At 36.6% G+C, this 24,102-nt stretch overlaps 1 protein-coding gene across 1 annotated transcript in view; it reads left to right on the top strand.

Annotated features, from left to right (window-relative positions):
- Positions 1 to 24,102, top strand: part of cpne5a (copine Va) — a 120,429-nt gene that overhangs the window by 35,155 nt on the left and 61,172 nt on the right. The gene's annotated exons all lie outside the window — the stretch shown is intronic.

The raw sequence follows: 24,102 nt of genomic DNA, 5'->3' as shown, positions 1-24,102 counted from the left end.
TGTTCTATGAGCCGGGCTTACATACTCAATCAGACTGGGATGTACTCAAAGTTAGAGAAGCTGCATGGGCTCAGTGGCTGTGCCTCAAGCCATCTCAGATAGATTACTGGCCACGGGAAACAGAGAAATGACTTTCTGTGCAGTTCTTAAGTAGATCACCTATTGAGTTCCTATCAGTCTACACTATAAAAATGGGGAATTACATTTTATGTAGTATATTGGTGTTTTTAATCTAATATATTAAATTATTTTTATTCTACATGGAAAAAATATGTACACTATTGATCAAAAATGTAAGGTTAATAGATTAGTTCACTTTCAGAATAAACCTTTCCTGGTAACACTTTCTATGAAGCCCCTATTTATAATACATTATAAAGGTAATTCTAAGGCATTATAATGAATGCATAATGCATTATAAAAAACCTTATAATATGTTATATCATGTCATAAATAATCATAACAACAATTATAATACATTATAATACTTGAGTATTTGAGGTTATAACTTTTAAGATTGTGATTATTGATGCCATATTAAATCTACTTAATTTATAATGGATTATATCATATTACATTTATTTTTTACATTATATTATGTTTTATTTTGATGGTCCACTTAGTCCATTTACTATATGCTTAAACTTTCCACCTACATGTCAACTGACACTCCTTAGAGTATTAGTAGACTTAGTTTATGGTTAGGCTAGGTAGAAGGTTCATGTACTTGCAAAGTTACTTAATATAATATAATATAATATAATATAATATAATATAATATAATATAATATAATATAATATAATATAATATAATATAATATAATATAATAGTTTGTCTTTTGGGGAAACATCAAAATCAGTGTTAGCATATATTTAGCATACTACTAATAATAATTACTGCTAGCTGACATGCAGTTGCAGAGTTACTAATCAAAAGCTGTCTAAAGTATACCATCAAAATAATCAAACTGATAATACAAATGTGTCATATTACACATTCATCTGATCTGATGCATGATCTTAAGGTTCTTTGGGAAATATTATTATAATTACTTATAAGTGGTCTTTGTATGCTTTAAGTAAAGTGACATGAGAAAGATGACAAGATATGAGACTTATAATTTGTTATAACGAGGAGGAAATCATACTCTTAAAAGCTATAATCACAAAAAAGTAAAAATTATAATACATACAAAAAACTGTTCTTATGAATACTCATGAGATGATATAACATATTATAAGGTTTTTTATAATGCATTATGCATTCTTTATAATGCCTTAAGAATACCCTTATAATGTATTATAAATACAGGCTTCATAGAAAGTGTTACCGAAATTTTTTGAGGAAAACATTCCAGGACTTTTCTCCATATAGAGGACTTCAATAGGGATCAACGGGTTGAAGGTCCAAATTGCAGCTTCAAAGAGCTCTACACGATCCCAGCCAAGGATTAAGGGACTAATCTAGCAAAACAATCGGTCAATTTCTAATTAATATATATATATATATATATATATATACACTTTTTAACAACAAATGCTTGTCCTGCACTAGCTTGATTTCATGCATTACATAGTCAAGTTGGAAAGGTCACACATGACATAAATACCGATCCAGTGTTTACAAAGCGAACGTGCAAAGAAAGTCAAACGCCCTTTACGAAAAAAGGTAAAATAAAGAAGTTGGACAAGTTTTTTTTACTGTGTCCAATTTTGAACTGAAGTACACAGATGAAAAACTCACCATGCGTGACCTTTCCAACATGATTACATAATGTGCAAAGTTGCACATTGCAAAATTAGCATTTGTGGTTAAAAAGTATATACATTTTTATATTTTTTAGAAAATTACCAATTGTTTCACTAGATAAGACCCTTGTTCCTCAGCTGGGATCATGTAGAGCCCTTTGAAGCTACATCAATTTGAACCCTCAACCTGCTGATTCCCATTAAAGTCCATTATATGAAGAAAAATCCTGGAATGTTTTCCTCAAAAACCTTATTTTCTTTGCGACTGAAACAAGAAAGACATGAGCATCTTGGATGACATAGAGCTGAGTAAGTAATCAGGAAATTTTTATTCTGGAAGTGAACTAATTCTTTCAGATTGTTTTATGTTTTGAAAGAAGTCTCTTCTTCTCACAAGGCTGCATTTATTTGATCAAAAAGCACAGCATTGTTTTCTTAATGAAAAATGTAATTTATTCCAGGGATGACAAAGTAAAATTGTCAGCAGCCTATTTTTAGTCTTCAGAAAACTGTTGCTGCTCAATATTTGAAAAGGATTATTCTATTTTTTTACTGACCCCAAACTTTTGAATAGTAGTGCAGATTAGTGATGATTACTCCAAATGTTATGTTTGTAAACTCCCAGCATGCATTGCAGCATGAATAAAGAGTTTTGCTTTTAGCTGATGTTGTTTTTGCAACAGTTTTTTTCGTACTGAGGTACTACCTCAATAAATTCAAATGGTCCAAACACAGTAGTATTGCTGGCAAGTTATTAAAGGTATAGTTTACCCAATACTCATTAATTACTCACCCTTATGTCATTCCAAACCCGTAAGACCTTTGTTCATCTTCAGAACACAAATTAATTTTTTATGAAATCTGAGAGCTCTCTGACCCTGGAACACAACAGCCACATTCAAGTCCCAAAAAGGTAGTAAGGACATTGTTAAAATAGTCCATTTGACATTAGTGGTTCTGATGTAATTTTATGAAGTTATGAGAATAGTTTTGTGTGCAAAGAAAACAAAAACAATGACTTGAAGTTATGAGAATAGTTTTGTGTGCAAAGAAAACAAAAACAATGACTTTATTTAACAATTTCTTCTCCTCAGTGTCAGTCTTCAACACACGTTCACGAGAGTTCACGTCACAACTATTTTACCAATATCCTTACTACCTTTCTGGGTAGTTGAACGTGGTAGTTGCATTGCTGTCTATGCAGGGTAAGAAAGCTCTCAGATTTTATCAAAAATATCTTAATTTGTGTTCACAAAGAAGAACAAAGTTCTTACAGAATTTGGGCTGAACTATCTCTTTAAGAGTTGTTGGGGGAAAAAACAAAAAACTTTCAATGCGTCATGCTGGCTTTAAGTGTATGGTACTTGTGTGTGTGTGTGTGTCTGTAAATACATGCATAATACAGTTTTAGTGCATCTCCTCCCTTTTTTCCTTTATCCAAGAAGTTATCATGGATTATTTAGTGCTGAACTACAGTATGTATGCAAGCAGTGCCAAACCTTGTTTGACTAATGAGTCTTCTTTGGCTAATTAAGCCATAAACATGTGATACATTTTTTTCTGAATTAACTTTATAGCTGTATGAAGCACACAGGCCTTGTATATTTAACCTTGGCCCAAGAGCTATCATGCACTTGATCAGTTTAACTCGACTTTCAGCTCAGATCTTGCTGAAATGAGCCTGGTGTTCTGCTGTCGTTTAGAACGTTATAGCTGTGGAATGATGATGGATACTCCCATATATCCCTCACCATCTGTGTCTTATGTCAGTGTAGCAGATTAGGCTTGTCGGTGCAGATTGCAAGTGTTAATGGAACGAAACCAGAGACTTCCATTCTGCGTTTATTGCTAAACTATCTGTCATGCAACCCTAGAGGTTAGGGTTTCCTGGGTTTCTAGGGTTTGCTTGTTTCTACCTCATCTTTAATTATATGTTGTGTTTTGTAACATTCTTTGTTGGGCATTTGAAATATTTCCTGGACCACAAAACCGGTCATAAAGGGTCAATTTTTTAAAATTGAGATTTAAACATCATCTGAAAGCTGAATAAATAAGCTTTCCATTGATGTATGGTTGTTAGGATAGGGCAATATTGGACCAAGATACAACTATTTGAAAATCTGGAATCTGAGTGTGCAAAAAAATCAAAATACTGAGAAAATCGCCTTTAAAATTGTCCAAATGAAGTTTTTAGCAATGCATATTACTAATCAGAAATTAACTTTTGATACATTTGGGTAAGAATTTACTAAATATCTTCATGGAAGATATCTTTACTTAATATCCTAATGATTTTTGGCATAAAAGAAAAATCGATCATTTTGACCCATACAATATATCCTTGCTACTTAAGACTGGTTTTGTAGTCCTGGGTCACATTATTGCAGGATAAAAACTGTTTTTTACTTGCTAAGGCTAATTTCATGGCTAGTTTTCATGGATTTTAGACTTCTTGCATAATAAAAGTGCTTCTATTTGAAGAAACACAAGCACATTTTCCCTCCACGAGCTGTAACTGTTTTAAATCGGTGCTGCTTGGACACAATGCTAAGAGATTACAATAGAGCTGAAGTTTCGGAGGGAGATGTAACAATTGCAGGGTTTGGTTAGCTTGTATATACAGTACACATCTGAGTGAGTGCTAGGGGTGGAGCAGACCCTATTGATCAACCTCAAACACCCACTCAATCCCATACTGCACTGAGGCGTGTGAATTGCTTTCATTTATGGGCATTATCTGTGCAGAAAGGAGGGTGTGATTGGAGGTATTTGGTTGTGGAGAAGAGATTGCCCAGTAATGATGAGCTGTTCTGCTCAAAATCTGTGGGAGTTTAAAAGCTTTAGGGGTGAATTTGAGCCCCTGATCTCTGTACATTTTCCCCAGACTGTGTTAAACTAGATGGAGGCAGGCAAAGAAGGGTGAAGGCTGTAACACAGACAGGCTGCTTTCACACAGCAGCAGAAAAAGCTTGTCAGTCCTGTTTCAGAGAGCTAAATATGGTTGTGTTTGCACAGAGTTCAGTTAGTTGTCAGAGTAACAACTGGTTTCTGCAAATAAGTTACTGTCTTAAATATTCAGGACTTGAAAACGATGTCTGACAGCAGGTTTGTTGGGTAGAATTGAACAGTACTGCAGTTGCTGTTTTCTGCAGTGTCACTTGACATAAAATAGTGTGCAACTCTAGACATTTCACAAAAATATTTAGCTTAAGACACTATTTTGTTTTCTGATAAGTGTCACTAAGTCTACACAAAGTAAGAGTAGAAATCCTATTTTTTTTGCTTTCTAAATGTTCCTTTTGCAAATTCCCTGCATAGAATCAACTTGTAATTGTTTCTGTACACCGTTATGATTGCAGCTCCATATGTTTCGCTTTCCAGATGTAACAAGTTTGCTCAGTAGCTCAGCCGGCATGGAATTGAACTTGGGATGCAAAATCTCTGGGTACGAATCCTGTGAAAAAAATGACTCACAATGAAAGTAACTGTAACTATTGAGGGTGATGGAAATGAAATAATTCAAATGGATAGTTAAAAACCCTATTAACTCAAATCAACCACTAAAGTTAGGGATTTAGTTGGTTTTTCACAAAACAATTACATTTTTATTTAGAACACAGCAAGTGGGTAAACTAAAATAAAACAAGAAATAATTTACACTTCTCTGCAAAAATAAATAACTTGAATATTTCCAATATTCACAAAGTAGAAAAGTTTTAGTCTATTTACACATAATATTGTTTGTGTTAACACCAGGGAATGAGTTCGCAATCAAATGTGTAAACACACGGTACTGCACGTAATAATTGTGGGCCCACACTCACTACTCACTATTAATTGCGCACCCCCCCCCCCCCCCAACTCACTCCGAAGAGCAAAATAAAATAAACTCAAATACCTGAGAATCCATCAGCTGTCCGCCAGGCTCAGTAACGACTGTTGTGCTCCCTTTCATGCTCTTTTGAAGTAATTCACAGCTCTGGGTTTCCCCCGTTGCCAGAGGAACTCTGAACCCCACGGTGATTCAGAGTGCTATCTGGATCGTCATCATAAGCAACGATGATCATCTGGCTCAAACAATTTTCGTTTGAGAAATGCAGCGTTAGGCCCCGATCACACCGAACGCGTTTTTGCAGTTGGAGGCGCCTCTTTTGAATGGTTTTCTGTTGGCAGTGAGCGTTCAGCGCGCTGCTTATGCGCCCCCGGCGCCTCGTGTTTTCGCCGCCTGCTGCGCCTCGCATTTTCGCAGGAGCGCTCTGAGCGCCTGAAGTTGAAAAAAAAAATCAACTCTGAGCGGAAAAACGCCCAACGTCATTCGCATTCTTTTCCATTGTCCAATCGAATGAATGGAGAGGCGGGCCTTCTGTTGTGGTGACGAAAGTTTACCGTTGCTTAAAAAGTCTGGAGACTGCAAGAAATGGAGGAGAAACCTTTGGTGTCTGTCGTGGGTTACCCGGAGCTGTATTTTTTAAGGTTTCTGCTAATATGACAGTTTACTTAACAGCAAAAAACTAAGATTTTAGAGCGCTCGTGCTATAATCCTTTGATTTGACTGACAGGACAGCTGTTTTGGTCGTTGCTTAGCAACATAAAAAAAAACGCAGCACACTGCTCTTTTATTAAAGTCACCAAAAAAAGGCAGTGCTGTGCGCCTCGCGTTTTTAGAACTAAAAGACGCATTCGGTGTGATCAGCCCCTTACACTTCAGTACGTTCTCTGCAAATGCGCATCTGAATAGTCTCTCCACTGCGTCCCAGCAATCGCGGCAAAAATGGCCGAATTCCGATCCGTCTCTTTATAATTAACTCAAAAATAAGTATTGTCCTGCATGAAACACTCACGAGCAGTAGGCATGAAGTCCTTTACTTACAATTTGTTAGTAAAACAAACAATAACAAAGCAAATAAATCCGATATGGACTATTGCGTCTCTCCTACTGACTCAGCATATATTCACCCCGCCTCCTATCTCTTGACAGCCAATCGCTACCACAGTTTCTTTCAAGGAGGAGGGATTACCTATACATAATCCAATAAATAAACAGATAAAAGAACTTGCTTGACTTAGCCACGTTTTTTAGCAGGTACATTTCAACCACACTTACAAAAACAACATATTCTTAAAGGGGCCACGATTAATATGTATGGAAAGCTGTGAGTTGCACTAAACACAACCTATACAATTACCTTGATTGTATCTTATTAAATTGAAGTTTTACCCTGGTTACAACTGTTGTGACACAAAAAATGTGACATAAAATGTACCATATGTATGTTCATCTGCTCTGGGGAAAAAACTCTTTTAGCACTCCTCAGTGAACATTTCACATCAAATATGTCACGAAACTTACATGGCGGTACGTATTTTGCATCTTGCGAAAAAGTTCTCACAGGTACGTTTTCATCATGAGATCAGGTTGCAAATGCAGCTTTACTTGAGCTCAACGGCTCTGCCTCAAGTTGTGATATAAACAAAACGCTATTGGCTGTTTTAAAAGGGGCGGAGCTTATATGTCCCACCCTGTCTTCCTGTTTCAGTTGTAATTACTTCAACACATAGGACTTCAGTGGATCTTTAAAATTATTATCTGGTTTTGAGAAATCAGAGTGGATAAAAAAAACAGTGGAGTTTGGCGAAACAGTTAATAATAAAAAGTAAATGCACAATACAGAATATATAGTTATCTTTCACTGTGGTAATAGGCCAGGGGTCGGCAAGTAAATTTGGGCCAGAACAAATTTAAGAAATGAATTGATGAAAAATGCAACTGTATCAGACTGTGACAGTGTCTTTTGTAACTGGTATAGTGAGCTGTTACTCCAGGGTATATACAGGAATCATGGAGTTATATTTAATACCTTTTTAAGACCTTTTTAAAACTCTTTCCATACATTTTAGGACCTCATCGCCACTTCAAGTTTTAACTGGTTACATAGGCAACACTTTAACTTACATTTATTGATTGTAAGATAGCACAGCTAAACAGTCTTAGTATGTGATAACTCCTTATCAATGCAAAATTCAGAAGGGTGAGAAGCACAAAAGAATTGAATGACTAACCCAATGTAAGGTTAATTAGAATGAGAAACCCAAAACAAAAATTAGACCAATAAACAAAACAATTGACAAAACTTTGTGAAGAGGGAAAATTGTGGTAGAAAACACTTGTTGGTTCGCAGTTTTAACATATGATTGCTTAAATTTATTTTCAAGATCTGAGGTAAACTATCTGTTGTTGCTTTCAGTATGGCTATAAATTTCACACAAAATGATATTCAAATGCACATTAGACACTTTTAATATATAAAATAATGAAGCATATAATTAGTACCTGAGATTATAACTGTCATAGTTTGTGTTGTTGTTCTAGCCGTCACGATCCCAGAGGTTTTCGTTGGAAATTCGTAGTGCAGATAGCTCTAGCAGCTAATATTGACCTCAAGCTGTACTTCAGAAAATTAGACGATTCGGTTTAGAACTACAAACAAAAACAGAAAAACTACAAAAAAGGCAGATGTGTGAGACCAGTGGTTGAGAAAAAATTTTAGGTAAAGCGGACTGTATAATATAGAAATAATTATTTATTAGCTATATTTCATCTGCAAAAATATTGTGAACTTTTATAAAGATATGCTGGGCCATTAACTTCCAAATGCATTATTATGCAAAAACACAAGGAGAGTTTTTTGCATAGAGGACCCCCAACTGCCAGATCAACATGCTGCTGTTTTCTGTCCAATCTGGTAGCTGACTTGTGTAAATTAAATAAACTGAAATGTAGAGGGTGTATAAGAGGTTATTAACTGTGATAAGTTGATTGATAGGCTATATATCCAACAGAGTTCCATTAAAGACACAAAAATCTCCCAAAATAGTGTACTCTTTCTACAATCAAAAAGATTGTCTACTCGTTCTACAATCAAAAATGTTCTTTTTCTTCATTAAAAGAGTATGTAGTTTTATACCATAGTATAAGTAGGCGAACTGGAATGCATCAGTTGACTTTGGTTTAATTTATTTGAATAGAGAACAGAGAGAGCAGCTGAAGCAAAGTAACTTTGTACTTTATGTGCAATTGAGGAATAAAAAAAAAATACCAAAGTTGTGTAAAATGCCGGAGTGGAGGATGACCTGCTTTTGAACAGCCTGTCGACTGTATTACACACACACACACACACACACACACACACACACACACACACACACACACACACACACACACACACACACACACACACACACACACACACACACACACACACACACACACACACACACACACACACACACACACACACACACACACACAAACACAAACTCTCTAATATCGTCCTCCTTCCATACCTCAATAATTCCCCATAGCCAAGGAGCTGTCTTTGTGTATCTATTGCAGGAAACAGACTATAGGTTTCCCTCTGTTCTGTGCAGCTGATATAGATGCAGTCATCTCTTGAAATGTATCCGTCCGTTGTGCTGCAATAAGTAAATCAGAGACTACACACTCGGCAGCTGAATACAGAGAATTGTATGTTTGGCAATAAACAGAGTGTAAAGAGACTTTAGCTGTGGGCTGAACTGCTTTAAAACACACTGCAAAACTAGTCTTATTGGATTTGAATTTCAGCAATGTTAATTCATCATTTTCCCTTTGCTGGCTGTGTGCCGAAAGAACACAAAACATTGCCTACACTCACAGAAATATTTCACCCAAAATTTAAGATTTATGTAATTTTATTAAATGACAAATTCCCATTTATATTTTTTTCATAATTTTAACACAAATCTACCAAATAAACTTTATACTATTTATTTTCATTAGTATAATAAAATCTATTTATTTTAAACGCATAATCCTCAGATTTATGTAATTAGTTTATGTAAAGTGTAATTATTCTAAATTAATAATAAAAAGTTTATTTATTTAAAATACATAAAGTTTATTGTATAAATTGCATAATAACTAAATCAGGGTAACTAAAAGATTTTTATTTGAATCATTTATTTGAATCATGTTTAAGTCTTCCTTCTGTACTAAACCAACTTAAACAATGCACCACATTTATGCAATTGTTTCCCCATCTAATCAAAAAAATAGAGTTAGACCAATTTCCAGATTAACAGATTTATTTATATTTGTGTTTGAAACAAACATTTGGAAAACCATGAATCCACTTACACAGCACCACTCGAACATCACACTGCTTGGACACCCAAGAAATAAATAAATAAAAAAATAAAACTGTATGAGATCCTTTTTCAGTTGCTACACACACAAAAAAAAAATGGGTAGGGGCTGTATAAGTTTATTATTGCAAAGCTGAATCACTGGAGCAATTTTAGTTTCAGTGTCTGTACTTTCGGGGTAAGTTTGGTTGAGTCCAGGTCCATCAGGATTTTCTGGTACACCTCAAATGTACATTTCAGGCTTTTTGGGTAGCTCAAATTGAGCGCGTAGATCAGGCCATACAACATAATACATGCATGAGTGACACTCTGCAGGTTGTGAAGAACCTCCACACCTTCCAGCACAACACAGACATCAGTAAAGCGTCCGTCACCCTGACCTTGATCCACTGATTTTACGGTGTAGATGCCCATGGTCTTTCCTGCCATGTCTTCCTCTGCCTCTCTGGATTCAATGTCCTGGAATGTACAAACACACACTTAAAATATAATATCACACACACACGCACGCACACACACTCACATATACATCTTTTCATTAAAGCAGACAGAATATATGCTTTCATGAGAATGGAATGGATGCAAGTTAAGGACAATGACCTTAAGACCTGATCACCCCCTAAAAGCCTGAAAAAAAAAAAGTCACAAGGCTGTGGATAATATGTTAACAACAAAATGCATTTTTATCTCCAGTTGTGCAATTTCCTATTAATGTAACAACAACAATATTATATCTGAAAATTATCCCAGTATTAGTCTTGTTCTTACTTTATTATGGATCAACCTTTCACTTGGGGTAAGGTTTTGTGCTTTAGAACGGAGGGATTTCCGGGTAGACTTCAGAGATTTTTCTGCCAATGAAGCTGTTGACCTGCCACAAAAAATGCAGTTAAAAAAAGGTAACTAAAAATGGAGACGCTTCTCATGAATGCTGTGCACCTTTCTGCCAATGTAACAATTTATAATCTGACAATCAAGTCAGGAGTATAATATGTCCATCAAGCCTGAACCTTAACAGGATAGTTCACCCAAAAATAAAATTTTTAATCACCCTCATGTTGTTCCGAATCCATATCACCTCCGTTTATCTTCAGAAAACAAATTAAGATATTTTGGATCTGATCCTCCCATAGACACCACTAAAAGTGCCCATTCAAATTACACAAACCTAATAAAAACGTAGTTAATGTAGTCCATGTGACATAGATCACTCAATTTGAACACGATAAAGCAACAAGAACACTTTTTGGCTGAAAAAAATGAATATAACAACATGTTTGTGGACTTTGAATGTGCATTTTCAGTGAAGTCTATGGGAGGATCGGAAAGCTCTCAAGATTAAATCCAATATATCTTAACTTGTGTTCTGAAGATGAATGGAGGTGATATGGTTTTGGAACAACAGGTGAGTAATTGATGACAAACTTTTCATTTTTGGGTGAACTATCCCTTTAATTCTTCCATCTTCTAACTCCCTGATGAAGTGGTTTCTTCAAATGAAATTACTCTAATAAGCCATAGGTGCACCATGATGTCACTTACTGCTATAAAGCACATATCATTACATAAAACGCTAGAGCTTACTCCTCATCCATCATCCCCAAAAGTAAAAAGATTCATGCTTTTAATTGTACTGCTTTATTTACTTTTTGACATTGGGCTTTGGCTTCACTGACTGCCTCAGATCCTCCGCTGCCTTTAGACAGAGAGAGAGAGAGAGAGAGAGAGAGAGAGAGATGAGAATAATTATCTCCTTGTTTTTCTGTATAGACAGCAACCATAATTATACTAAAATGTGTGCAAATGGATAAAGACAGAAATTACAATATTTTTGTAAACTACATTGTTGAAAAATACAAGAACCTATACCAAAATCAAATTTTACATTTTTTTTTTAAATGTGAAGTTACACCTGTAAGATAACAAGCGAATACAAGAGAAAGAAAGAAGGAGAGAAGGACAGTACAGTGGGGGACAACAGTGAAAGAGAAGGAGGGAGAGAAAAACAGACTAAAGCCTTATTCGGACGGGACTGAAATGACATGAAATGACAGATATCGGCTGAAAAAAATTCTAACTCAAACGTTGTTTGGAAAACTAGTCCCGTCCAAATAGGGCTTAAGAGGAGAGTAGGGTGGAGACTGAGGTAGGGGAGGGCAAGTGAAAACAGCTGATTAGTCCTTTACTAAAATGTATACATACTTGCCATATCTTCAGAGATGACAAGAAGGCTTCCTTCTGTGCAATGTTCTCAAGGCGCTTGAGTTCGTAAGCAGACAGTCCAGAACATGCATCCTGGTGATACAAGGCATTTCTTACTAAACATTTACAAAATCATACCAAGGCAGTAAAATCACTGGTTCAAGAGCACTAGGAAATGTCTGTGTCCTCACCTTGTTGTTTAGGTGAGGATTGTTGTTTTTGGTGGAGAAGGGGCATGTGTGTGGCAAAACCCGGACAACTTCATCTTCAGGTTCCTCTGGACCAACCGGATTTAATTCCCTCAGAGTGACAGCTCTACCACCATTTACCTTGCATGATTTTTTTTTAATTCAAAACAACTCAATGGACTCAATGTTGAAATACTGATGGTCAATGTGTCCTCATGTCCATTCCATTCTCATGAACACCCCATATTATCTAGATGGAAATATTTACTGGCACACTATACTGATACATACCACATATTCTTTAACAAGTGTGTCCAGGTCTTCATTGAGGTAGATGCTCAGACAGCTCATAACACAATCTCGCCTCACATTGATATTTTCATTCTGGGGGAAAAAAAACAATCTGTTAAAGTCAATAAATTCAAAGACATTTCTCTTCTTGACCACACCAATCAACTTGTTTTACACTGCAAAATCTAACAATCTTATAAAGTTTATTTGTTATGGAAACCCATTTTCAGTCTTGTTAAAATAAGATGATTGTCACATCTTTCTATCAGACTTTTAACTTCTGTTGATTTCAGTTAATTTTAATTGTTGTTTAGTTTAATTATTCTATATACAAGGCTTTAAAGTATGAAAGGCTTAAAACAAGTTTCAATAACACTGATATTGTTTTATATCATTTTTAATCAATTTGTATGCAAGTGTAATAAGATATTTATACTACAAATTAGGTAAAAACATCTTGGTAAAATTGAGTTTTTGCAAGGTACCTCGGTAAAGCTCACAAACATCAGAGGTCAGATTAAAAAAAAAACAAAAAAAAACGGAAAAACACGTACGTTATTCATCAGGGCCATTATGGTGCTCATCTTTCTTCCTGCAGCACCACCTTTAGCACTAAAAATCTCTATCAGTTTGCCAGAGGGACGGTCCAGTTCTCCAAGGAATTTGGAGGTCAGAGGTACAGTTGTCAGTCGCATAAATTCAAAGTTGATCTGTAAAAGACAACACATAGGATACTGGTTTTAAATGTTTGTAAACATTGATAGAACAAATTACTACACTTCACACTTACCTCAGAGACGTCAAAGAGTGCCGGCCATCTGTGTAGAAACTCTGCAATTGCTGGCTCCTGAAGAACCTCTTGCCTCCTCAATGAAAAAGTATGCTGCATCATTTTCTTGATCTCAGCTTCGTCTTTTTTCTTCTTTTTTACTTCTGTCAGTAGAGCCACTCTTTTTGTCTCCATACTCTCTCGTGTTTCACCGCTGGGCATGCTTGGACAGAAATTAACTTCTGCCTTCCTGGGCTTTTTCACGTTAGCAGCAGGCTTCTCCTGGCCTCTCCGTTTATTCTTCAAAGAGTTGACTGTTACCTCAGGATGTCCAGCTCGGCTGAGAAGAAAAACATTGTAATAAATAGACTTCTATGACTCTGTTGAATTGTAATAAAATTTCTTTCACCACATTGCACCAGCATAAATTGGTTAATGCAGAAGAAAGGGTGCTTTAGATGGGATCAAAGCTGATTAAAACATACCTAAGTTTTGATCTGAAGTTCATCATTTTTATCTTCAAGTAGTGCTTCCAACCGCAGTAGCCACCGTGAGTTCCTTTTTCCATAAGACATGGATGAGACTGTACCAAAGCCTTGGCGACCTCCTCCAACTGCTCATCTTTTGGATACACTGTGTATTTGATGATTTCTTCAGCTAAGCCCTCAAGGATATCTGATCGGACCTTTGGAGTAGGAGATAGTGAAGTTCCACGTGCATTGAACTCATTGTTTCCAGTCTGGAGCATCATCTCAGCACAGTATGAAAAGCGAGGAATAACAAAGACATCGGGCCAAGAAGAACACCGGGTCTCAGGTGATGACAAGATGATGGTTTCACTGCTGCTGTAGGAATCTGAATCATTTGCATCATGTGAAGCGGAGCTTACACTGGAAGGAGTACCTGGGATTGTGGGCCTGGCATCTATTGCGAGTGGATTAGAGCTAGTTGTCTCAGAAGTCAAGTATACAACTTTTACAGTGGCTTTATCTTCAAGTTCTGAAGTTGACATAAGGTTCATGAACTGATCGTTCATTTCTCTGTCTTTGAACTGAAGCTTGAATGGCTCAGTCACTTGAAAGAAATTCTTTATTTGAAGAGCAAATTCATCCACTGTGTTTGGTATTCCTGATTCAATTATAAGTTTTCTTGCATCGCCTTCACCTCCGAAAAGGACTCTGAAAGTCACGCGTCCTGGCATTCTGATTTGCTAATCTAAGGAGAAAGAGTAGACAGGTAATAGTTTGGTTAGTTAAAAACACTTAAACACCAAAGTAGAAGGCACATACAGTTAAAATGCTTAAAATTAGCCAAATGTCAGGATTGTTTTGGTTGCAACAAAGATAATTTGTCAAATAGAGAGAAACATTGATTTGCTTAAATAGAATAAATAAAGAAATAAGGGATTCTTTTTGTTGAATTCAGCAAGGTTATTTTACTTTCTTATAATTGGTTCTTTGGTGTACATTTTCTTTTTGTTAAATTTAATTTTAAAGTATTTTTATTTATTTATTTTAAAACTTTAGAGGAAAAAAAGTGGTTTCATGTAAAAAAGTTTGAGAAGATTAATCACATTTGCGGCTCTAAATGGGTTTAAATTAGGTCAAGGTGAAGTGGCTCGTTAGATCATAAAGGTTGCAGTGTCCTAGTATAGAGGATGCTAGGAGAGCTAACATTTTTCACAGCAGTGAAGCATATGAGAATCGTACCTTTGATGACTATATGTCTTTTCAGTGTCACCATGCGTCTAGATCCGACTGTGTAGGCCACAAGTGGGTAGCAATCTCTTAGCTCCTCAAACTGAACAAGGGCAACCTTTCTATCTGGTGACAAAGTCAATTGAAAGGCCCTGAAGTGATCCTGATACCAAGCGAAATACAAACGAACTATGAAGCTCAACTCATCTCTTACTATACACATGTTCAGAATTTCTGCGAATTCAGGCATTCCAGCAGTTGAATCACATACAATCAGCATTCCATTTCTGTAGTTGATGCCCTTAGTCTTGACGTTCTTAGCAAGATTAACTTGACTAATGTCTGGATATTTCTGTCTTAGAGCCACTACGATCTCCTCATTCAGAACATCAATAGGGATTGTGGAGATATTTGTCACTTCCAGATTTGAAGCACTGAGACCAGATGAATGCAAATGGTAACTGATTAATTGCTGGTGTTTGGTTGCCAGAGTAAAAGCAATATTCTTGAAATTATTTGTGTGCCGGGCAACTTGTTTAAAAAAACTATGTTTAGCTTCAAATCTTATTGTCCATAAACCCACAAGAGGGCCAAAGCATGTGATCAAGTGTGAGTAGTGCTCAAGATAGTGGTGTTTAGGTTTCAGTGTTTCACCAGGGATTAGCTCAAGTAGTCTCTCCCTGTGCTCTGACACTTTGACATCAAGGTAGGCGATTGTCTCTCTGGTGTGAACAGGTGCCACAACTAACTCTACAATTTCCTTCAGGTCTAGTATAACTTGCCAGGCAAGCTCTTCTTCTGGTACGAGGTCTCCAATCAGAAATGGAAGGAAACGTATCAGGCACCAATTCTCATGAGCATTGCCACCTACTGTCTTCCTACTGAAATAGGTGTGTGGTATAGGATGAGGCTGATTCTTTTTGTCGCTCCACTTGAAAGGAAACTTGAGGATACGTGTGTTAAGAGACTCAAGACTGAAATACTTTTTCGAAATCAGAATGTTCAAACACAGTGCTAGCTCAAATGGGACTACCCCTTCAAACAAATCATGCACTATGTCTGGGGGATAGCCTGTGGTGACATGAAAATGTTTGAGACGCTCAGTTAAAGGGCAAGCTCGCTTCACTCCAAAGCAACTTGTTTCAGTGTCCTGTGCAGTCTTTAGATGTGTACCATGTATTTCTTTGGATCTCAGAGAAAAAGCACCACAATAAACATCAGTTGTCTGGATCTCTTCTTTTTGAGCAGTATAAAAGCGACAAATGTAATGCCCAGAGAAGCTTTCTAGAAAACCAGCCAAAGAATGGGCACCCAAATTGTCAGCAACAACACTGTACACTGTGCCCTTGACAAACTTTCCTAACTGTGAAACATAAACACCGTGCTCTTCTAATGTGACAAGATCATGTAATAGTGGCTCTAATATTTTTTTATATCCATATGTCTTTACGTAATTAGTCTTGCACAAAACTGCTAAATAAATAGAGGTGAGTGCTGAGTGGGAACCGGGTTCCAAGTTATTGAGAACCCAATATATGCTGCACAACTTGTGTTTCTTCCTTGAAGTGCCCAAAGGATTACACAATTCGAAATCATCAATGTATAAAGTTAAGCAAAACCTTAACTCGTCACTTGACAGGAAAGGGTTTTCTTTGAAGTAGGTACCATCTCTTATGGAACGATACTCCTGGTTTTCAAGCTGATTCGTGTTACTACCCTCTGTTCTGCAGCTATCAATAACACTATTCAGCACTTGAGGAGAATTGAGTATCTGCTGCAAAGACGGCAGTAATGGGATATATTGAAAAGAAGCATTTTTTTTTTATCAAGAACAAACTCCACTGGCTCAACTACCTTAAACACTTCTTTGTAGTACTCTTTCCTCTTATAAGCTGTTGCAAGGGGGCCACTTTTTCCGAGTGTATTTACCAAAGGGCTGGATTTACACAGTAAATCTGCTAATTCCTTAATAGTCAAACTATCAACCTCAATGTCTTTACTTCTGAAAAAACTTGAAATACTGCTAAAAGTTATAGGCACAGACACAGTACTCAGCAAGTACTGTAACTCATCAAGAAACTCATCTATCGCAGTGGATGGAACATGAAAAATGTTTTCCAACTTCAATAGAATGGAGCCAAGTTTTTTTTCTACAACTTTAGGGAGGTCTTCTGAAATATCAATATCACTATCTGCATCCGCGTCTGACAAATCAACATCTATGTCTGCAGTACATATGGGCCCCTCATCTGCTGGACTAGACTGTGCACTGACTTTAACTACACCTGCTTTAAAATCCTTTAGACTGTGAGGATTATGTCTACGGTTTTTATGCGAGTTAAAAGTGCTATATATGTTTGACTGATATGTACATCCCTCAAACATACAAGTTACATTTTCATATCGCCTAAGATGCTGATTAATATGGCTGAAGTATTCCCTCTCTGTTGCAAGTTGTTCATAACCACACGTATGACATGAAAATGTAGTGGACTGTGCACCAGCTTTGTCTAACTTGTTATGTGTTCGATATGTGTGACTTAAAAGTTTCTTCCAGGTTGTGAATGTGCAAGGGCAGTCTACATATACACATGGATATCTGTAAGTCCGGCTATGGTGTGAATGTCTCAGCCTAATATGTTTTAATAATTCATACCTGGAAGATAACGAACTTTCACACAATTTGCAACACCACATTCACACAGCACCTGTGAATGAAGACAAACACAAAAACAACTATTAGGTTATTTGTGAACTTAGCTGCATTTTCACTTTAGTATTTTGTTAGAGTTTAACAACATTAATGATGCTCCAAACGTACAAGGTAGCTCTTGTTCAATTGTATAATGTAAAAAAATATCTGGAAAAAAAAAACACATTTTCAACCTATTCTTATATCAAACATTGTAGGCATAATTATCATTTTATATTGTAAATTAAATGCTTCACGTTTTACTCCAAACATTTCAGTATTATATTGAAAATCTATTTTACATTACATTTACTGAACAATTAATTAAAACATTAATTTAATATGTTCTACATTTTAACGTGTACATCTTTTAAGTTATACTTACAAAAATCGATGTTGCCACGTGGAGGTAAGAACACGGCGAGAGGAAAACTAAGAAATTGCCACAGGAGTTAACGTTAAGTTTCTGGGGGGGAAAAAGAACATAAAAATAAGTAGCTTCATTCAACTCTGTAATCTAACTAACGTTAAAACAGCAAACATTAGCTAACATATTACAGTGACAATTCTTGACTTCGAATTCATTACTTTTTATTTTCACAAACATAAAAACCGACAGCAATGGGTTAATTTGATGCATTTTAAAGTTGTTTGGCCAAGCTAGCTGAAGTTATGATGCTAGCGGGCATCAACATTCTCCGGTAAAACGACGTACGATAAAACCGTTTAAAAATCACAAACTACATAAAACTTATCATAAATGGATTAATATGATATACATTCGATGCTAAATAAAATGCATTATTACAACAGGAGCAGTACAACAAAGGATGTTTCGGATTACTTACCAACATGTGTTTAACTGATTCCCACAATATCCCGAGGGCTCGTGTCCAGCGAAAGTGACATCGTTTCCTGTTTCCGAATTGATTGATTTTCATAACTTTGATGAAAACCAATCACATAAACTTTAAATAACAGAATCTTGTTTGTCTTATAACTCTTATTATTTAAACAGTGTTAATAAATATTAACTAATTGCATTAAATAAGTTGTATAATTGATTAAATCTTTTATAGTATATTTACTTTTAATGTATAGATTTTAAAAATATGAGTTTTTAAATAAAATCAAATAGATGTAAATGCATAAAAACTAACTCTGCCATGAATCATTTCTGTGAGTGTAGCTTTAGATTCAGTTAGAGTTGTCTACTGTTCATATAGGGGATATAGGAAGGGCAGTAACATAAGCCTTATTGAATACAGTACATTTGGCCCATCTGTGCCTTAAAAGCTGTGCCTTTAGTGGTGTTGTTTTAATCAGATTGACCCCATTGCACAGCAATTTATCCTATTAGCTATTACAGTATATATAAAATAGTTATTTATTTAAATTTAATAAGAAAAAGTTTCGTTTTCTGCTTATTTCGCATTTTCATTGTATGCCAAAGGGCAGCTTTGACGTTTGTTTTTTGTGCCCCACTAAGTTTGTATGGTCATGATGCTTCTAGCCCATGGCAGTAGGTTATTATGTCATGCTGATGGATTGGCCTGTGCTTTATATCAGCATTAAGCAGGACTTGTATGCTTTGACTCTGGAAATGCATTATGCTGAGCTGCATTGACAAATAGAAGAAGGGGGTGGAAAAAAAGAAAGAGAGAGTCTTATCTAGGCCTCAGATTCGATACTCTGGTGGGACATCACAGCCATGTGTTTCTGACTGCAGGCTGTTTGAGCTTTTTACTAAAGAAAAAAGTCTTTCAGATTTAAATGGTAAGCAGAGAGAAAGCGCCACAAGTAACTCTGTAGTTGTAGAGTGCAACTGCAAACAGGGGTGAGGATTGATTGCAAGCACTCATTATTGGACACAGTTTTAATCAAAATCACCCCATGAAAAACAAACAGCAAAAATGTGTTGGGATATTGCCCTGATACACCTGATCTAACTATTACAGTCTACTTGCATTGGAGAAAGATCAATTCCTTATGACACTTTTTATTATTAAAGAGCTAGTTCACCCAAAAATGAAAATTCTGTCATTAATTATTCATGTCTTTCCAAACCCTTAAGACCTTCGTTCATCTTCGGAACAAAAATTAAGATATTTTTGACATCCAAAAGCTTTCTGATTTTTGGTTCTTTGGTTTTTCAGCATTTTTGTGTATTTAAACCCTTTAAACAATGACTGTATGATCTTGAGATTCATCTTTTCAAACTGAGGACAACTAATGGACTCATATGCAACTATTACAGAAGGTTCAAACACTCACTAATGCTCCAGAAGGAACTTTACTGTGCTGAATAAGATATTTGAAATAAAGACATTTGCAAGATTATATTGTTTGTTTGTTTAGTGATTTGTTTATGAGTCCCTTGTTTGTCCTGAACAGTTAAACTGCCCACTGTTCTTCACAAATGCCCTTCAGGTCCCACAAATTCTTCGGTTTTTCAGTACTTTTGTGTATTTGAAACCTTTCCAACAATGACTGAATGATTTTGAGATCCATCTTTTCACACTGAGGACAACTGAGTGACTCATATGCTATTGGTATCGCAGAAGGTTCAATTTCAAAGGGTTCAAATACACAAAATTTCTGAAAAACCAAAGTCCTGTGGGATAGTGATGCGCAGGTCGTCTCATAACCCGCAGACCCCGCGGGTAACCCGCGGGTAACCCGCGGGTCGGGTTGGGGCGGGTAAAGAAATTGTCACTTTATTTGCGGGGCGGGTTGGGGCGGGTCATTAAAAACAAAATAAAATAAAAAAATCTATGTATGTTGCGTGCAATTCCCTATAGCCTATATTTAATATTTGGGAATATCTATTTTCATATTTTAAGTTCTTTAATAAGGTTATCGACACGTCACGACACGCAAGCGCTAAGCAGCTCCCGTTGCCAGCCATGAGCGCTTCAAGCAAGCGCACATTCAGCTCTGCTGGCCTGGTGCTGGAGTCGAGGTGAAATAGATTAAACCCCGGTACAGTGGATGTCATTCTTTTTTTGCACAGCGAACGTAAAAACGCTAAATGAACATTTCCGTCTGTTAAATAAAACAAAAGTTTAGTGGTTATTTAGAGTAGGCTGTAAACCTACTATACACATTTGAAATGTTTAGCCTAGACGAATACAAACGCTGCTTTGTAAATGTTGAAAATGTTTATCATTATCTACAGTGGTGTAGTGGAGGGTATACGCAGGTATAGCGTATACCCACTTTATCAGGCGGCTATGCGTATACCTATTTTTAAATCTTCTCTGATGCGCATTATTCAGTAGTGTGCTGCATTAGCCAAAGTCAGGACAGTCAACCACATCCAGTCATATGTGAATAAATGTACATATTCGCTAAAAACACCCAATAAAGACAGTAATAATGCAGTCAGGACCGTGGCGCCGGCTTGCTTTGAAATGTATTTGATGATTAAGCCTGATGCGCCTGTGCCCGAAACAGTACATAATAATGAAAACAATACCTTACAAATAAAAAGAAGCAAATTTTTACGATCAGAAATTCCTTAAACCAGCGAACCCCTGTAAACTTTTCAGTCCAAGGATCCAGTAAACGAATGCGTTCAAATAGAAAGTTCAAAACGAAATTCATAAATGAAGCGTAGGAAGTTTTCTTCCGGCACCACTAACGTTACAACACTGATTATCTTGTTATTAATATTACATTATTTATGGTTCATATTCATAATCGTATGTTGTCGCCAGTTTCCGGGGCGATGTTTCCAAGCACTTTCGGCCTGAAATAAAGGCTGTTTTCATTTTGATTACAGATTACAATGCCTAGTATGTCTGTTTAATGGTCGCGGGTGCGGGGCGGGGCGGGTTGTAAAAATAGATACAGTGGTGCGGGGCGGGTTGGGGCGGGCCAAATAATTTCATAAAAGCGGGACCCGTGGGTTGAAAAAAACCCTGACCCGCGCATCACTACTGTGGGACCTGAAGTATTTTTCTGAAGAACTGTTCAGGAAAAACAAGAAACTCATAAACAACTATCACTATCACTATCATCTTGTGGGCTACAAGTCAACATCTTTTATTTGAAATCTTATTCAGGCCAGTACTACATAAAAAGATTCTGCAAGGTCTATGAAAAATTTGACTTCAACTGTATACTTTTAATTTATTGCTTTTAAAATCACAAATCATAACACAATATGTTAGAGTCACAGTCCAACAGCAGGTCAGCCAAATTGTAAAGGAGTAGTAGAAATTTTAACTCGCATTTATGCATTTGATAGGCGCTTTTATCCAAGGCGACAGACATTTATTTCAAGATGCACATTTTCTCGGTTCTTGCTTTCACTGGGAGTCAGACCCATGACCTTGGCGTTGCTATTGCCTTGCTCTATAGTTTGCGCTAACGGAGGGAATCGCATATGGGAGAATACTCAAATACACGTCCCATCTTATAGTCATATTGAATATGAAAACTTGTGTTAATCCATCACCTTGGATGAATTAAATTGGAGTTCGCACATGCAGCACAGGAACCCATGATGGTCTTATCCTCTCCATATTATGCAAATACACAAACATTCACGCTGAAGGATGGGGCTTTTCAGTCGTTTTTTTTATAGGTCCCCATCACAAAATGAAATTTTAAGCCATTCTGTCACATTCAGAGAGCTCAGGACAGGAAATGCATTTTCCATTCCATCTAGAGCAGCACTCTGGGCTAGGGTCATTTATGAAAGGGAATTGTTAGAATAATGTATACATTGAGTGCTTGGCTGAGTTTTTAAACCGCAGATAGGCCATGTAAAATACCTCCAGCTCTGGAAGCAAATTTTACTTCATGGACGTTCTCCCTGTTGTCATTTTGACAGTAGCTGATTTGTTCACTTAGTGGTCAACGCAAGGGCAAGATAAATGTCTCATGAGGGCACAAAAGCACACTGCCATCTCAGTGACCTCTAGAAGGGCTGACTTTTCTTTTTTGACTTTTCTGACATGCTAACAGTGCCATATTGTTAAACAGACTCCACTATAGACCTATGGCCATAAGGACTGACGCAAACAGAATTATAGATATGAATGTTATCAATCACTACGCACGGTCAGGTAGCAATGGCAGAAAGAAAATGCATAAATGACTGACTGAAGAATATCTCATTCAAGGATAGCCCGAAACTCAGAGTAAGCACAATTGTAAACATCCTCTTCTCTTCTGCGAGATGAATGGCTTACGTTTAGTGAAGTTAGACCCTGTGCTCCGTCGTTGCGTTGAATCGATTGCCACATACAAGATTTGTTTTATGAATTCCATTTAATTGCAGACATGCATGCATTCTAGCACAATAAACAATAATAGTTCATTTAAGGCTTGTTCAACTGCGATGTGTCTTAAGTAGCTTTGGATGCTGAAAATGAGTCTTCATTATGATGACGAAATGGTCGGTTAGCTGGAAGGTTTCATATTAATTATGGATTATACAGCCATGTGCAAATCATATGAAGAGCTTCAGTTTGCTGGTTGTAGCCATTTTGCAGGTGTTTCTCTTGTTATTCTCTGTTGCTGTGTTTAGGCCGTTGAAATATCGACGCTAAAAATCCACAAGTGGTGCACCAATCTTAATTCAAATCCGGGTGTATTTAAGGATTACGGATGTCTGTCTAAGTATGAAAAGCAATTGGATTTAAGTTATAATCTCATTCTAACCCCTTGTGGAGTTCTGGAGCTTTATGTAATGCAGCTTGACTGCGACTCGCCCGCCGTAGTGAATCAGCGATCCGTCATATTTCACCCTCCGCTCTGTTTGTCTTAGTTTCACATGAAATGAGTCTGAATAAACTTATTCGCTTAATCTCTTTGTTAGACAGATGAATGTAAATGTTCCTAACAGCCCAATGGTCTGTGAATGCACAGCTTATCGCTCTGAAACAGGGCTGTTTATTTCAGGTGCTCTAGTTACATACACGCTCACATACTCAGAGACACATGAAATATTTAAAGGGATAGTTCACCCAAAAACGAAAATTCTGTCATTAATTACTCATGTCATTCCAAACCTGACCTTCATTCATCTTTAGAACACAAATTAAGATATTTTTGATGAAATCCGAGAGCTTTCTGACCCTGCATAGACAGCAATGCAACTGACACATTCAAGGCCCAGAAAGATAGTAAGGACATTGTTAAAATAGTGACATCAGTGGTTCAACCATAAATGTATAAAGCTGCGAGAAAAGAAAACAAACATAATGACTTTATGCAACAATTTCTTCTCCTCCATTTCAGTCTTCGACACTCGTTGTTCACTGATGTCACATGGACTATTTTAACAATGTCCTTACTACCTCTCTGAGCCTTGAATGT

Source organism: Garra rufa, chromosome 15, assembly GCF_049309525.1.
Source record: "Garra rufa chromosome 15, GarRuf1.0, whole genome shotgun sequence".
Lineage (NCBI taxonomy): Eukaryota > Metazoa > Chordata > Actinopteri > Cypriniformes > Cyprinidae > Garra > Garra rufa.
Note: the sequence above shows the minus strand (reverse complement) of the source record. Positions and strands in the feature narration are given on the sequence as shown.